The sequence below is a fragment of the Schistocerca gregaria genome, chromosome 7 (assembly GCF_023897955.1).
Source record: "Schistocerca gregaria isolate iqSchGreg1 chromosome 7, iqSchGreg1.2, whole genome shotgun sequence".
In the NCBI taxonomy this organism is placed as follows: domain Eukaryota; kingdom Metazoa; phylum Arthropoda; class Insecta; order Orthoptera; family Acrididae; genus Schistocerca; species Schistocerca gregaria.
Window position 1 is genome coordinate 84191722 of NC_064926.1, and position 17557 is coordinate 84209278.

Sequence of the window (17557 nt, forward strand, 5' to 3'; positions counted from 1 at the left end):
TTACTTTTTCACCTCTACCCCAACCTCTTCCTAGGGAGGTGGTTTTTACCCATGTAGTGATTCTCTCCAGACAGTAAGTGGTATATGTACCGAGTTTGGCTTAAATTGGTTCAGTTGCTTAGGAGAAGATGTGACGCATCCGTTTTTATAATACGTTTGGATTTATACCAATAGTTTTTTGTTTGTTTTTCCTCTCTTTCCCTCTGTACTATATTAGACACAGGAGGCAGATGGCGAAATATTTTGTATCCCACGCGCATGTAAGATATGTTTTAAAGGCGAGATGAGAAGAGAGATAGGAAACATTTTATAAAATGAAATTTAAATGACAGTGCAGTACAGTAATTGCACAGGTGGTACCATTTGCTATGCTGTGTGTGTGTGTGTGTGTGTGTGTGTGTGTGTGTGTGTGTATCCAGTGTAGTACATCATTTTACATAAAGATATTTGATCTTTAATGAAGGTTATGGAAACAACGCAGCTTCACGCTATTTTCTTCACATCGCTTTTATATTATGGTAATTAAATTCAAAGTTATTTAAATATATTTTAAGTATTCGAGTTTAACAGAAACAAAGCATATGTGTGACCTTTATAGCAATTCAAGTGAAGGCTATTTAATATTTTACTGCACATCTCCGAACTTTGCGCAGTTTTCACAGAACAAATTGCCTCATTTTAATACTTCATTGATATTGGCTGACGAGGGAGAGGAGAAGTGGAGAGGGTAAAAGCCACAACTGGTCTAGTTCCACCATCTTGAAATCTTTTTCAAACTGGGTTGGCACTGCCATCTTGGATTTCATTGACCGAGAGGGGAAAGGGGAGTGTGGCTTCGATGGTGTCATCTACAAGAAAGGTGTCACAAGAGTTCCACCTCAGGTAGACAACCTGCACTAACATATGCAATTTTCATGGTCCAGTGTCCCCGTCTCGGATTGCGACCTTAGTGGTATCGCCTATTCAGTACAGCATTTAACGGTAATGTTTGTTGGAATACTCGTATATATACTACTAATGGGCACCAACAAAGACCGAAAAATAAATTTCTTTATATATTTATGGCGTTGCTCCTATTTTTATCACACTGAAATACATACTTCATGAAACAATTGCCTGTATTACGCCACTTTGAAAGGAACTGAGAGTATTATGAAGGATTACGAAAATATTTTACTCAAATTTAAGGAGATGCATAGTTAATCGATGCTGGAAACTCGTGGCGGTCACATTGTTTGAGGAACATATTCAGAGATGGAAATGGGAAATGGTTACAACATAAACACTTTCGCCAATCGCTACCAAATTTGTACTGCGGTATATCCATGCCTCTGCGATACGCTGATTAAAGTTCCATACTTATTCAAGTATATTTCCAGCAGAGCTGGCTCTAGTACAGTGACTCCAGAACGATTAGTTACGAGACAGACTGGGAAAAACAGCGAGACGTGATGGAAAGGCACGAACTGCTTCCAGAAAGGCTTCACCTCGAGATGCTCGAAGCACTGTTCGACTGCTTCTGATGTATGGATATATGACAACAGTTGAAATAGGGCATAAGATCACCATGAGTCACTGAGAAAAGATTACTGGAAGTTGGACTGAGATTTAGAGTTGCCACACTTCCCTGACCACTGACAACTCGTATCACACCGTACCACACACAGACGGTGCTGTGGGGAGCTGTTAGGTGTTACAACATGACTGCAAGACGCCTCACTGCAGCCCACAGCCCAAACCCATAAGGAATTTATGGACATTTTCCTGACCAGTCATTTCTTATGTCCCCCTTAGAGAATTTTAGGCATGCAATGGTGAAAGGAGAAAATACAGCAAATAACAGTGAAAGAGGTCAAACAGACGAGTAGAGAAATTCTCACAGTAAATGTAAAGTCGCAAAGCGAGAATGGTTAGAAGTGATATGGAAAGATAAGAATGCATGACTATCGAAAGGAAATTTGCCGCCCATAGTAAATCACAGAGATTTTCGGAGAAAAAACAGGCCGTTGTTGAAATCTTACGAACACGGGACAATAACTAAACAAAGAAAGAAAAGCTGGAAAGGAGGAAGAAATATGTAGAGGGACCACACAAACGAAACGAACTTCAAGACAATGTTATGGAAAGCTAATTCGAAGGAGATAAGGATGGAATGGGAGCTGCGATACTTAAAGAAGAATTTGACAAAGCACTCATACTCCTAATTCATAGTGAAGTACTACTTTAGACAACATTTCCTCGGAATAATTGACAATCTTCAGACAACATATTACGACAAAATATTGTAAGATATACGAGACAGTCGAAATACAATCAGAGTTCAAGAAAACTGTAATAACTACAGTTTCAAAGAAGCCAGATTCACTGATGTGAATAGTACGAAATTATCAGTTTAATTTTCATGGTGGCAAATTATGGAAGGAATATTATTTACAGAAGAATGGAGAAACTGGTAGAATAAGACCACACGGATGATCAGATTGAGCTCAAGGGAAATTTATGGGTGCATTAGACAGTACTGATGCCATGATTTATCTCAGAAGAGAGCCTGAAAAAAGGCGATCCGCTTATAGCACTTCTGATCATCGCTCAGGCTTATGACAATTGGTCTACACGCTTTGAAATTCCGAAATAAGCAGCGACAAAAACCAGACTGAAATAATAAGAGTCGGAGGACATGAGAGGGAAACACTACATGAAGAGGAAGAGACAAAAATACTACATGAAGAGGAATAGACAATGTTGTATATTCTCTGCGCGTTTTATCAATATGTGTACTGAGCAAGCAGTAAGGTAAATAAAAAAGAAATTTGGCAATGATATTACATTTCATGGGGAAAATAAAAGGTTTCAAGTTTGTCGATGATATGGTTAATCTGATACGGACTGCAAAGGATTTGGCAAATCAGTTGTACAGACTGGGTCATTTCTATGTAACCTACCTAATTACGTCACCGCCCGGGTATGTATTTATTCCCGTCTTATACTAGTCCATCTCCGCCTTTCGTCTCTCTCTCTGTCCATGACCCATTCACCCACACTCAGTCCATCTCTTCCATCACCCTCCTTCATCCCCAACTCTCTATCACCTCTTCCTGCCTCTCTCCCCACCCATCTCCTCCTACCACAATCTCTGTCCACTTGGCTCTGCCCCACTAGCTCCATCTCCTGCTCTCTCTCTCTGTTCCTCTTCTCTTCCTCCTTTATCTGCTGATCACCTCCTCCCCCCCCTCCTCCTCCTCCTGCTCCTCCTCCATATCTGTGCCCATCTCCTCTTTTCCTTCTCTGTCTGTCCACCTCTTCTCTCATCACATTATCTCCCTCATCCCAACAGGAGGCCTTCACAGCATCTCTTTCCAGATATTATACAGCATGTGTACCAGATTTGGTTGAAACTGTTCAAGGGGCATAGTATGAGATTTCTTCCAAGCGGTTTTGCTAACGTGCGCACAGGTCTAACATATTTCGCTTATACTGAGTTGGGCATATGTTCGCATCGTTACTGTTTTACATGTTGTCATTGTGGTTGTATGGGCTTATTTATCTATTGTATGTTCATTTGTAGACCACTGTTGCTATCTGACTTAACATACTGTCATTTTGCGCCTGGAGATAGTGAATGGACTCGTAGACTCTAGAAAAAAGGTGCGTCAAGTGGTGAAATCGGGAAATTTAGAAGATATTCTTCTGTTTGAGTTCAACAGAGAGCAGCGGAGGCAGTAAGAAATATTTTACCGGGATGTGGGGGTAATGCCACTGCACGAAGTTCGGCAAGAAAATGGTTTTCTCTTTTTAGGGAGGATCGTTTTGACGTTAATAACTCTCCGTGTTCAGGGAGATCTTCGTTATTTGATGGAGATCGTTTACATGCAGTAATGCACAATGACTCATCTCACTGGACTCGAAAACTGGAAAATGCGATGAATTGTGATATGTGACCATTCCACCATACAGCGAGATTTGCATGCAGTGGTGAATGTTCAAAAATCGGGTGTATGGGTACTGCAAACTCTAAGCCAAAGTGACAAAAATCAGAGGATGGTCATATGTGCATCTCCGCTTGCTCATCGTCGATTATCTCGTGAACAACAGCGACTATTTCGGTCCTGTATCGTTAACGATGACGAGAAATGCTGTTTTTGAGCTAACATAAGGAAAAGAAAGGAATGGTTGGACCCAAACAAAGAAGAATTTCCTCTTAAAAAGCCCTGCGAGCGCCCACAAAATGTTAAGCATGTCTCATGTACTACGAATTACTTCTCAGACGTGTAGGCACCATAGCTAACATTTACTGCCAGTAACTGAGACGTGTTGCAGATGCAATCCAAGCACAACGACCAGAAAGACTGCGTGAAGTGATGCTACTGCACGATAACGGACACGTGCATTCTGTTAGTCTGACAGTAAAGACTATACAGAGTTGTAAGTCATTCCGCACCCACTTAATCACCTGATACTGCACCCTCAGATATTCACCTTTACCGATCTCTACCGGACGACCTTCACGGACTTTGCTTTTCGAATGAAAGTTTACTCCGAACATGGCTCGAAGTGTTCTTCACCTCAAAACCACCTGATTTCTGCAGTCGCCGAATCGAAAAGTCATATGAGCCTTGGCAGACTATTGTAAATAGTGAATAAGGATATATCTGTTATTTGTGTGTGTTGTATTCCTTAAACTTGTGGAAGAGCGGTACGAACTTGCGCACTGACCCAGTATTTAAAATATTTGAGATGCGTCTGTATACGTATTTCATATGTATCAGTGGTGAATTTCACACTACAGTTTCAATTTCACGCAACTAAGTGTTTATAAAGTCGTATCCCAAGATATATGTGTCGTACAGTGACATAATTCGTAGGTACAACCAGCGACACACACTCTGTGATCAAAAGTATCCGCACACCCCTTAAATTTACGTCTTTCAGAGCCTTCAAAATCGTTTATAAATGTATAGCTATAGTGTTCTTTTAATCAATGACAAAGGTCTTCTTAGGCACTTGTGGGTTTTATTGTTGTTCTGAAGAAGGTGTAGTTATCTACGCAGAAACCTGGGTTAACACTCAACCCTAGGTGCGTTTTTTTTTTTTTTTTGCAATCGAGGCGGGTTTTTAGTTTTTTATTATATTTACCAACGATAGCTGACGCGTTACGATTTTGAAGACTCTGAAAGACGCAAATTTAGGGGGGGGGGGGGGTGCGGATACTTTTGATAAGGTTCGACTAGGTTTGCTTTAACTGGTGCTACACCTGTTCTAATGCGGTTCAGTGTTCTCCAAATCTTCCAGCTTGATGTAGTGCCGCTGGGCATTTCTCGTGAGGAAGGGTAGTCCTTCGGAGACTCGTTCAATTCACTAATGAGAAATGTCTTGCGGGATTTACGTCTGCTACGTCCACATGAAGAACCACGCAGCGGGTGCCGCTCGTCGAAAATCTCTTTAAATTTTTCTGTATGTTCGTGCGCAAATCTTCGGGATTCAGGAGATGAGAATCCAGCTGCTTTGTATATTTTCCCTAGTGGAGTGTGTCTCATGCATCCTGTTGTTAGCCTTCGTGTTTCATTAAGGACTGTAGTGACATTCTTGGCATGTGTGGATCGAGACCATACAGGATATGCATATTCTGCCGTGGAGAAGCAAAGTGCTTGAGCAGTTGTTCGTAATACAGTGGGACTAGCTCCGCATTTACTATTCGTCAGTTTTCTTAAAACATTGTTCCTGGCAGCAACTTTTTGGCAGGTTTTTTCACAGTGATATCTGTACGTCAGTGATCTATCCAGCACGACACCAAGGTATGTTGGTTTGTCCGTATGGTCCACTTTGTTGCCATTCCAGTTGACGTTCAGCTTCCTGTTTGCTTGTTTTGAGCGGAGGTGGAAAGCGCTATCCTGTGTCTTAGATGGATTTGGTTTGAGGGAGTTCTCTTTAGAGTATTCAGACATTACGTGTAGCGAGCTTTCTAAGTTCCCTTCCACTTCCTCGAAGCTATTTCCTTGCGCTGTAATGGCCAGGTCAGCGGCATACAAGAAATGTGTAGTACGTTCCGGTGTTGGTTGATCATTGGTGTAGTAGGGGGGGGGGGGTGCACACTGCCCTGGGCGAGACCGTTTTTGTCGACGCCATCGACATTTTTTTCCGTCCAGCATTACATAGAACTGTCTGTTTTACAGCATATATTCAATGATTTTTGTGAACTTATGATCCTTATATGTACAGCACAGATTTTCTATGAGCTTTCTGTGGTTGACGGTGTTGTATGCAGAACTTAAGTGCACCAGTGCTACACCTGTTATTTGTTTGTTCTCAAACCCTTCCTCTATGTGTTCTGTGAGTGCTAGGATTTGACTGGTGCATGATATCCCGGGCCTGAATCTAGCCTGTTGGGGAATGAACTACACTCCTGGAAATTGAAATAAGAACACCGTGAATTCATTGTCCCAGGAAGGGGAAACTTTATTGACACATTCCTGGGGTCAGATACATCACATGATCACACTGACAGAACCACAGGCACATAGACACAGGCAACAGAGCATGCACAATGTCGGCACTAGTACAGTGTATATCCACCTTTCGCAGCAATGCATGCTGCTGTTCTCCCATGGAGAAGATCGTAGAGATGCTGGATGTAGTCCTGTGGAACGGCTTGCCATGCCATTACCACCTGGCGCCTCAGTTGGACCAGCGTTCGTGCTGGACGTGCAGACCGCGTGAGACGACGCTTCATCCAGTCCCAAACATGCTCAATGGGGGACAGATCCGGAGATCTTGCTGGCCAGGGTAGTTGACTTACACCTTCTAGAGCACGTTGGGTGGCACGGGACACCTGCGGACGTGCATTGTCCTGTTGGAACAGCAAGTTCCCTTGCCGGTCTAGGAATGGTAGAACGAAGGGTTCGATGACGGTTTGGATGTACCGTGCACTATTCAGTGTCCCCTCGACGATCACCAGAGGTGTACGGCCAGTGTAGGAGATCGCTCCCCACACCATGATGCCGGGTGTTGGCCCTGTGTGCCTAGGTCGTATGCAGTCCTGATTGTGGCGCTCACCTGCACGGCGCCAAACACGCATACGACCATCATTGGCACCAAGGCAGAAGCGACTCTCATCGCTGAAGACGACACGTCTCCATTCGTCCCTCCATTCACGCCTGTCGCGACACCACTGGAGGCGGGCTGCACGATGTTGGGGCGTGAGCGGAAGACGGCCTAACGGTGTGCGGGACCGTAGCCCAGCTTCATGGAGACGGTTGCGAATGGTCCTCGCCGATACCCCAGGAGCAACAGTGTCCCTAATTTGCTGGGAAGTGGCGGTGCGGTCCCTTACGGCACTGCGTAGGATCCTACGGTCTTGGCGTGCATCCGTGCGTCGCTGCGGTCCGGTCCCAGGTCGACGGGCACGTGCACCTTCCGCCGACCACTGGCGACAACATCGATGTACTGTGGAGACCTCACGCCCCACGTGTTGAGCAATTCGGCGGTACGTCCACCCGGCCTCCCGCATGCCCACTATACGCCCTCGCTCAAAGTCCGTCAACTGCACATACGGTTCACGTCCACGCTGTCGCGGCATGCTACCAGTGTTAAAGACTGCGATGGAGCTCCGTATGCCACGGCAAACTGGCTGACACTGACGGCGGCGGTGCACAAATGCTGCGCAGCTAGCGCCATTCGACGGCCAACACCGCGGTTCCTGGTGTTTCCGCTGTGCCGTCCGTGTGATCATTGCTTGTACAGCCCTCTCGCAGTGTCCGGAGCAAGTATGGTGGGTCTGACACACCGGTGTCAATGTGTCCTTTTTTCCATTTCCAGGAGTGTAGTAGTCTGCGATATTTGCTATGCGGTTTACGATTATTCGTTCGTACAGTTTCTACAGATGGCACAGGAGTGCTATTGGGCTATAGTTCTCCGGTTGACCTGCGTCTTTCCCAGGTTTTAGTAGCGCCACTACCTTTGATTTCCTCCACGTCTTTGGGATCTTACACGTTTTTAGGCAATGATTAAAGAGCTGCATGATCCATTGCTTGTCACTAGGTCCGAGGTGTTTGATCTGTTCCACGCATATATCGTCGACTCCCGCTGCTTTTCCGTTTTTCATTGAGTTCATTCCATGATTAAGATATTTCATGGTAAATGGTATTTCGAACATGCTTGTCTCTTGACTCTGAATTCTGCTGATTTTTATTTTCTGACATTTCTTGTTGGGTTTTCCATTTAGTAGGAGCTGATGGGCAATTTGATTGGGTGTTACTGAAAAGCATTGTTCAGCTGTCCCAAAGTCAAAATTAAGTTTTTTTGTTGGTGTCGACATATTGCTGTGCATCGTCGACTCGTAGGGTGACGCTGCATGGTTCCACTCTTCTGCGTCATTACGGAGGAAGGCTGTAGCAGCCTTTGAGTAAAATTTAAAACTTCCGTGTCGCAATGGGATAAAACTGCGGGGTTTCGAAGAAGTGTCGGTTTAATTGCCTTGCACCGTGTACATTTGGAAATACAGAATTGTGTTACCTCATTTGGGCAGCAATATAATTGACGATGACGGTAGTGCAGAAGATATAAATTGAAGCGCCACAGAAAATGGTAGAGGCATGCTTTTTCAAATACAGAGATATGAAGGGCTTATTCCAATAGTGGTACAAGTCCATTTTTGTTCATATTAAGATACAGAGTCCTAAAGTTAAATGAGCGCTGAAAAATCTGAAGTTGAGATACCAGAAATATTCAAGCATATGGCTTTTTGCCAGAGATTAACCTTTCTTTCTGTTTGTTTGACTCATTAATTTCAGAATCATTATAGACAGAAAAGTGGAGGTAATGGACTTGTACCTTATGTATACAAGCAGAATACCGAGATGCGGTGGCAACACCTATATAAGACAACAAGTGCCTGGCGCAGTTGTTAGACCGGTTACTGCTGCTACAATGACAGGCTATCAAGATTTAAATGATTTTGAAAGTGGTGCTATAGTCAGCGCAAGAGGGACTCAGCGGTGAGACACAGCGTCTCCGAGGTAACGATGAAGTGGGAACTTACTCGTACAACCATTTCACGAGTCCATCGTGAATATCAGAAATCCGGTAAAACATGAAATCTTCGACATCACTGTGGCCGAAAAAAGATCCTGCAAGAATAGGACCAACAACAACTGAAGAACGTGAGAGAAGTGCAATCCTTCCGTTAATTACTGCAGATTTCAGTACTGGGCCATAAACAAGTGTCAGAGTGCCAACCATTCAACGAAAAATCATCGATATGGGCTTTCGGAGCCGAAGACAACCTCAAGAATCCATCGACCCTGCATGTCAGCAGGGGTTTGACCTACTGGAGGCCCTGTAATGGTGTGGGGCGTGTGCAGCTGGAGTGGCAAGGGACCCCTGATGCGTCTAGATACGACTCTTACAGGTGACACGTACTTAAGCATCCTGTCTGATCATCTGCATCCATTAATGTCCCTGTGCATTCCGAGGCACATGGGCATTCCAGCAGGACAATGTGACGTCCCACACGTCCAAAATTGCTACAGAATGGCCTCAGGGACACTCTTCTGAGTTTAAACTTTTCTGCTGGCCGCCAAATTCCCCAGACATGAACATTAATGAGCATATCTGGGATACCATGCAACGTGCTGCTCAGAAGAGATCTCCATGGCTACGTACTCTTCCGTAACATTTATGGACAATCCTGCAGGATTCATGGTGTCAGTTCCTTCCAACACTACTGCAAACATTAGTCGAGTCTACGCCACGTTTTGTTGCGGCACTTCAGTGTGCCCATGGGGCTCTGCACGATATTAGGCAGTTGTACAGCCAGAATAGCGGCTTTGAAAAGAAAAATTTGCTAACATTAAGTTTAAGTCTTCTGGGGATTTTTCTATGGATTGTAACTTTGTAAGCCGGCCGCGGTGGTCTCGCGGTTCTAGGCGCTCAGTCCGGAACAGCGCCACCGCTACGATCGCAGGTTCGAATCCTGCCTCGGGCATGGATGTATGTGATGTCCTTAGGTTAGTTAGGTTTAAGTAGTTCTACGTTCTAGGGGGCTGATGACCTCTGACGTTAGGTCCCATAATACTCAGAGCCACTTTTTTGTAACTTTGTACTGACATGAAACATAGACGATAAAAAGTTCAAACAAAAGGATAATACTGGCTTTTCAGACTTGGTGCTACAGAAGGATGTAAAAGATTAGATGAATAAATAGGAAACAGATGAAGAGGTACTGAAGAAGAGCAGAACTTTATGGCACAGCTTACTTAAAACACAGTATTGTTTAGTAAGATACATTTGGAGCATCAAGAAATAGTAAAGTTGGTAATGGACGGAAGTTCATTGGGGGAAGGGGAATTGAGGAGGGAAACCAAATGCTTGCACCCAATAACCACATCCATACGGATGTGAGTTGCCGTAACTACGGCGAAAGTGAAGAGAACTGCACATGTCGTGGGGAATGCCTTCGAAGTGAAGACCACAGAAGCAAGAAGTGCTACGAGTGCGGTTTTTTGGCAACATGTGTGATTTCATCGGCCATTACACAATGGTGTAACAAAGCAGACACCAGACCGAATAAATTTTATTTGTCCCGTAATTTTTAGCGTCTGTAACCAGGCTACAAGTTTCAGTTAATCCTGGTTCTATGTCTTTTATGAATGTAGGATTCTAAGACCTATCGTTGTATTCATGAAAACGCTTTAAGATTTGTCATGGTTTTTTGTCGTAAAATAAAACACTACGCTTCAGAGAATTATTAGGTTAAAAGCGTTTGATTGTGACAGACATGAAAGTTATTTGAATCAATATATATAGTTTGTAGTTTCACGGTTAAGAATACCGGCCGGCCGAAGTGGCTGAGCGGTTCTAGGCGCTACAGTCCGGACCCGCGTGACCGCTACGGTCGCAGGTTCGAATCCTGCCTCGGGCATGGATGTGTGTGATGTCCTTAGGTTTAAGTAGTTCTATGTTCTAGGGGACTGATGACCTCAGAAGTTAAGTCTCATAGTCCTCAGAGTCAGTTTGAAGAATTTACGGAAAGCATGTTTTCATTCTAACATGTCTTTCCAATCCTTCTCAATTTCTAAGCCTTCGGTTTCATTTGGAATTAACATTTCATAAATTTGCTACCTATTCTATACAAACTTCCAACGGATTCGTAACCGCTTTCTCTCAGCAATGCAGCAAATTTCGCAATTAGAGGTGAAACTTAATTCCTTTGCCAGGTTCTGTTTCAGAGCTCCACTGGGGAGACCGGATTTCGAGTGATTCCCGGAATGGAGCGTCTGTACGATGCGTGGCGAGAAATTTAATTAACCTTTTTCTGCGGTAGCCTGTCACTTCAAGATGGAAACGGGTGAAGAAAGGGCAATTACTCGTACGTGCCTTTTCTCCATCCCGAAAACATGGTCCGCAATGTTTCGCAGCAGCTGGACGGAATCAGATTCTTCGGTGACGGGAGCAATTACTCTGGAACGCACTAAAGAGAATTCTCCAGCGCGTCACAAACTTACAAACGCAATGAGAGCCATAGGAAAGTTTCCAGCAAACTGCCTTAACTGACAGCTGCTCCCTAAGACACGACTATCTTACTGAGAAGATCACTTTTTGAACTTCGAGCAAAAATTTTGGTTAGCAGCGAAGGAGAAAAGAAGGTTGAATGACAGAACATAACTAGTCACATAAGCCATCTTTCTTCCAGTAAACTACATCCTTTTTTTTGTATTTCTCCCTGGATTGTATATAGTGGATGCAAATGAAGGCATCGACAAGAGTACATTAAATTTAGTAGCTAGTCTGTGTTTGCACCAGACCCTTGAGGAATAACGCCAAGTGGAGTCAATAATAAAAACCGATTCCTAGATGCTTCTGAAGTAAGGTAAGCTACAAGACTTAAATACAGGCAGTGTGTGATTGTAGAAGATACTGACTTGGACTATCCTGAGGATACAGTCTTATTACTTTCGTCGAGATTTAAACTGGAGAACAGAATATACCGTTCACGATAGTAACGAGTGTCGAGTTCTGCTACACTATCCGTTACATAAACGTGAATGTCTGATGCCACAAATATAAACAGTTATTTCTACTAACTTCATGATCACCAGACGGTTCTTCATAAGGAAGGCACGATTCAGGCTAGTGTATCGGGTTTCCGACTAATAACTCATCTTTAACAAGTTACTTGAATTGTCGGCAGAAGAACCGGATTCGGCGGAACATGAGATAACTGAAGTACGAACTGCTGACTTAACGTGTCGTAAGTTCGATGAACTGGATTTTTGTGGACGACTTGTACGAACGACCTCTAAAACTGCTAAATATAAGTGCATGTTCAGATCAGCTGAAAGTGCTGAACATTAAGTTTTAGTATCCAGTCGATGAGGGGTTCGCTGTACATCGAAGGTTGATTAGGAAGATTTTCTGAGCGTTTTGAAACAGGTATTCCCCTATCTCAGGTGGCTCGTTACAGAGCAACTGTTATTTCGTTTCGTTTTTTACTGTCATTTATCTTCATACGTGTGTTTCACAGAAAATATAATCACAGATAAGTGAAGCAGTCGGAGGCCACTGGCGAATGCCCGTCTAACACGGGACGGGTACACACTACCGACAACAACTTGTAACATTACGTGATGGCCTTATCATTTTAAATCATTCAGTAATCGAGCAGTCGCTCGGCAACAGCTGCAGTTAGCAAATAATGTAGCGAAAATGTAAAAGGTGAACGTCCTGTGACGTAACGTGTTTTTGGTCGAAGCGCCGCCAGAGATGCAGTGAGTTACTGACTTTGAAAACCGCGGCGCGGAAAACGGACAGACGAAGAACACTTTCACACATTCTTTTGATGTACGAGATATTCTCGATGAACAGTTACTCAGTTACTCATTTTTTTTTCTCTTGTCTCTTGCAACTTGTGTCGGGCGCGCATGTCTTGCTGCCGTATTATTATTGTTAAAAATAATATTATTTTAGTGTAAAGTAAAAGTGCCATACTCAATAGCAGTAGATTTATTGTGCGACGTGTATTTGAAAACGTCAAAGGAATTATTTTCATTACGAGAAGAGAAGTGCCAATCAAAACGGCATCCATGTTAAATCCTTCATTGCAGTGAAAGTTCATCTATTAATTGCCATAATGGAACTGGTGTATGGACTATTTCTACATCTAAATCTACATCCATACTCCGAAAGCCACCAGACGGTGTGTGACGGAGGGTACCATGAGTACCTCTATCGGTTCTCCCTTCTATTCCAGTCTCGTATTGTTCGTGGAAAGGATTGTCGGAATGCCTTTGTGTGGGGTCGAATCTCTCTGATTTTATCCTCGTGGTCTCTTCGCGAGATATACGTCGGAGGGAGCAATATCCTGCTTGACTCCTCTGTGAAGGAATGTTCTCGAAACTTCAACAAAAGCCCGTGCCGAGCTACTGAGCGTCTCTCCTGCAGATTCTTCCACTGGAGTTTATCTATCACCTCCGTAACGCTTTCACGATTACTAAATGATCCTGTAACGAAGCTTGCTGCTCTCCGTTGGATCTTGTCTGTCTCTTCTATCAACCCTATATGGTACGGATCCCAAACTGATGAGCAGTTTTCAAGCACTGGGAGAACAAGCGTACTGTAACCTACTTCTTTTGTTTTCGGATTGCATTTACTCAGGATTATTTATTTGGTATAGAATCTATGTCTCACTCCTTCATGAAGTTATTTAATTTTCTTTATGTTTCTGCCAAATAGAGAGTTCACAGTCACGAATTATTTCGTCGAAATCGGACGGAAGTTGCGCGCGGCGAAATATTTTCTTGGCGCCGTATTCTAGTGGTAAATGCATGATAAATTACGGTCCCTTAGGAAATTCATGTTGAACTATCCAAAAATAATTATATTTTGAATAGGCATTTACTCTCCTCTGCAGTGCAACTTCCGTCTGATCAGACGATCCAACAAGAAACAGCCGCACACGGTCTGCGTTCGTAAATATATTTCCACCGCTGATTATAGCTATATGTTGCGGCACAAAAGTAAACATATTGTTATAATTAGCGACTACGAACGGGGACATTTATAATTGTATGTTTTTGTATACACATTACGTAAATATATCTACCGCGTGATCAAAAGGTCAATATAAATTTGGAAACTGAATAAATCACGGAATAAAGTAGATAGCGAGGTACAAATTGACACACATGCTTGGAATCACATGGGGTTTTATTAGAACCAAAAAAATAAAATCGTTCAAAAAATGTCCGACAGATGGCGCCTCTCCTGATCTGAATAGCAATAATTAGCAACAAAGTAAGACAAAGCAAAGATGATGTTCTTTACAGAAAATGCTCAATAAATGTACCATCATTCCTCAACAATAGCTGTAGTCGAGAAATAATGTTGTGAACAGCACTGTAAAGCATGTCCGGAGTTATGGTGAGGCATTGGCGTCGGATGTTGTCTTTCAGAATCCGTAGAGATGTCGGTCGATCACGATACACCTGTGACTTCAGGTAACCCCAAAGCCAATAAACGGACAGACTGAGCTCTGGGGACCTGGGAGGCCAAGCATGACGAAAGTGGCGGCTGAGCACACGATTATCACCAAACTACGTGCGCAAGAGATCTTTCACGCTTCTAGCAATACTTTTTTTCTAATATAGCCCCATGTCATTACAAGCATGTGTGTCAATTTTTACCTCTCTATCTACATTACTGCGTGGTTTATTAAGTTTTCAAATTTATACTGACTTTTTGATCACCCGGTATATATACTCCAATTCTCTGTGACAGGTAGAACCGCGACCAGAAAGGATGGGTGTTGTTCGTGTTAAGTGCTGTTACCAGGCCTGGTTGGGTTTATAAATGGGTGTTAACACCGCCACATGTTGGGTGATCACAGTGAAAAAGATGCCGCAAACTCGTGTGAAATCCATGCTAGGTTATTTGCAGTAACGGCGTATGCTTGTGGCATCAGACGTCCGTCATTACAGAATCTGACCGATGGTTGAATCGTGCAGTATACAGCCTTTTGGGGCATTTACGTTAAACAGCGGCCCAATTTTGGGCTTTAAGTGAACGTGGGGACATTCATACTCGTTGTGAAGGTCTGGGGGGGGGGGAGGGGGGGGAGGGAAATCACAAGGGCGATCACTGTAGTGTGGAACAACCATATGGTAACGCATATCAAATCCGCGATCCGAGAAGAAGTAACAAACTCCCTGCAGGGTTGTGAGTTATCCTACGCCATTGGTCTGGGACCAGCAGCAGCCAGGATACCTTGAACACCACAACGCGAACTGCTGCTTCTAGAGTGCTGCCATGAGCAGGAGACAAGGACTACTGACGAATAATGTCACACTGCGTCCAGCGATGAATAGCCTTCCCGGATGACCATCGCCGTCGAGTATGGCGGCGACGTCGGATGACGTGTCATTCTTCTAATATTTTAGGAGGGCATAGCGATGGTACTCCTGGAGTCGTAGTGTGGTGATTCATCGTGTACGACTTTAGGTCACAGCTGGTACTAATTGAGGGAACTCGTACGGTACGATGGTATTTCACGGACATCCTGCGTCCTCATTCATTACTTTTGTGCCTCACTGGCTTGTAGCCGATTTTCAAACCAACAATACTAATCCACACTTGTCAGACGTCTCTACGAGTTGACTGCGATGTGCTGAAATACTCCAGTGGCTAGCATGGCCCCAGACGTGTCCTTGATAGTATCTACATCTACATCAATGCTCCGCAAGCCACCTGACGGTGTGTGGTGGAGGGCACCTTGAGTACCTCTATCGGTTCTCCCTTCTATTCCAGAACAAATGCTTCCTAGTGCCACTGTTCAGGATACCAAGACGAAACCCTTACATCAGTTGTAGCCAACTTTCCCAAGGGACGCTACTCTTTGAACAAAATTTACATTCAGTGTTTAAAAATGAAAATCGGTAGAGAGTGATGTATTTCTTACTTGATTTCATGCATGTACATTTCGATGTAACGAGTACAATTGCTTCATGACGCTCTTCCCAACCGCATCAGTGCATTCATAGAGAGAATGGGTTCAGCATCTTAGTGACAAATGAGCCGTTGTTGCAAAGTTCTCTGTAAATGTGCCGTATGATCAATAAAATGAAGTCACATACCCTCTCAACCCGTCAAGTTTCATTTCTAACCCTCCTCCTGTACCGGATGCTTCACTTTTTCTGTCAGACAAAGTATCTGCACATCAGTGCAAATATCGCCAGTAAGCGCCATGTTTCTCGTTTACAAACAAACTTGTTCCATTTACACATTGTGTTGCTGTTGGTAACTATGTATTGGCCTCTTTACTCTTGGCCATGATGCTTACATTCACTTACGCTCGGTTTTGTCTCGGCCTTGTTTATCGTGCTTTCTTAGCTGTACATTAATTCTGATATATTGTACTATACATGGGCTTATAGTTTACCGATATTCACCTCATGTATGGGCTCACAAAATGCACTGGAAGTGCGGTGCTACTACGCCACGCTGGGCTATCCCTTCTGCGAAGACAACCACAACACAATACTTTTGCAGCCGGACAGTGTGGGCGAGCGGATCCAGGCAATGACCTTTTGGTGACTGCGTATTACTGACATTTCGCATTTTTGAAGGTTTTTCCACATAAGTAAAGATAATTGGGGGTAACAAATAGAATGAATTATAATACCGAAATCCTCCGGAAATATTTCTGAAGTGCCTCATAAATGTGTCGTTGGAATCAGGATCACCCTGGGTCACCCTGTATCTTGTCTACGTGAAGGCGCAAAATAAATTGAGTGTCAGAAATTTTTAAGTCGTATCAATCCGCATACTGGTTTAGACGAAGGGGCTGAGAATATAGGGAGACGCCGCTACGCCAGAGAAGTCAAGCCTGCCTTCGCCGTATCGGTGACTCTCGACGAAGTGACCGTATTGCAGTCATACTCTTCTACCCCACTTAAAACGGAAATAAAACGTTCGGCTGTTTTATCGCGATGCACACCATGCTCGACGAGTGAGAATTTGCGTTAAATAATTAAGTTCTCAACAATGTGATGACGAGTACTGACGCACGAACGTAGTTGTTCAGAACTGATTGTCAGATTAACACTTTAACGCTAGTAGGACAGGTTTAACACTGGCATTTTACAGAGAAACAGCCTTCTAAGACCCTCCAGATGGCGTACAGGCTTAAACTGACGCCCTTGCTCGGCATACATAACGCCGCCTTACTTCTATTTTAACTTCCTTGTTTTAAACACCACAGTCCTTTACCAGGCGCGGTCTTCTTGTGGGTTGTAGACCAGTGCCTTCCCTCGGCTCAAGCCAGCTGGAGTGGAACCTACAGTTTAAAGTGGAATCCAAACCATGACAACGTTCCGCATTTGTCACATTAACAAACGTAGCCAGCAGAAAAAGAAATGTTAAGTGATAGGTAAAAATACAAGGATTAACCGGAGATCGGACATGACTCCTTTGCACCTACTGATCCGTCAAGCAACTCGGCGTGCATTTATGTTTAGTGTATGCGCTTTAGTTTAGCCTTTATTGGTACAATTTCATTAGCGTGACACAG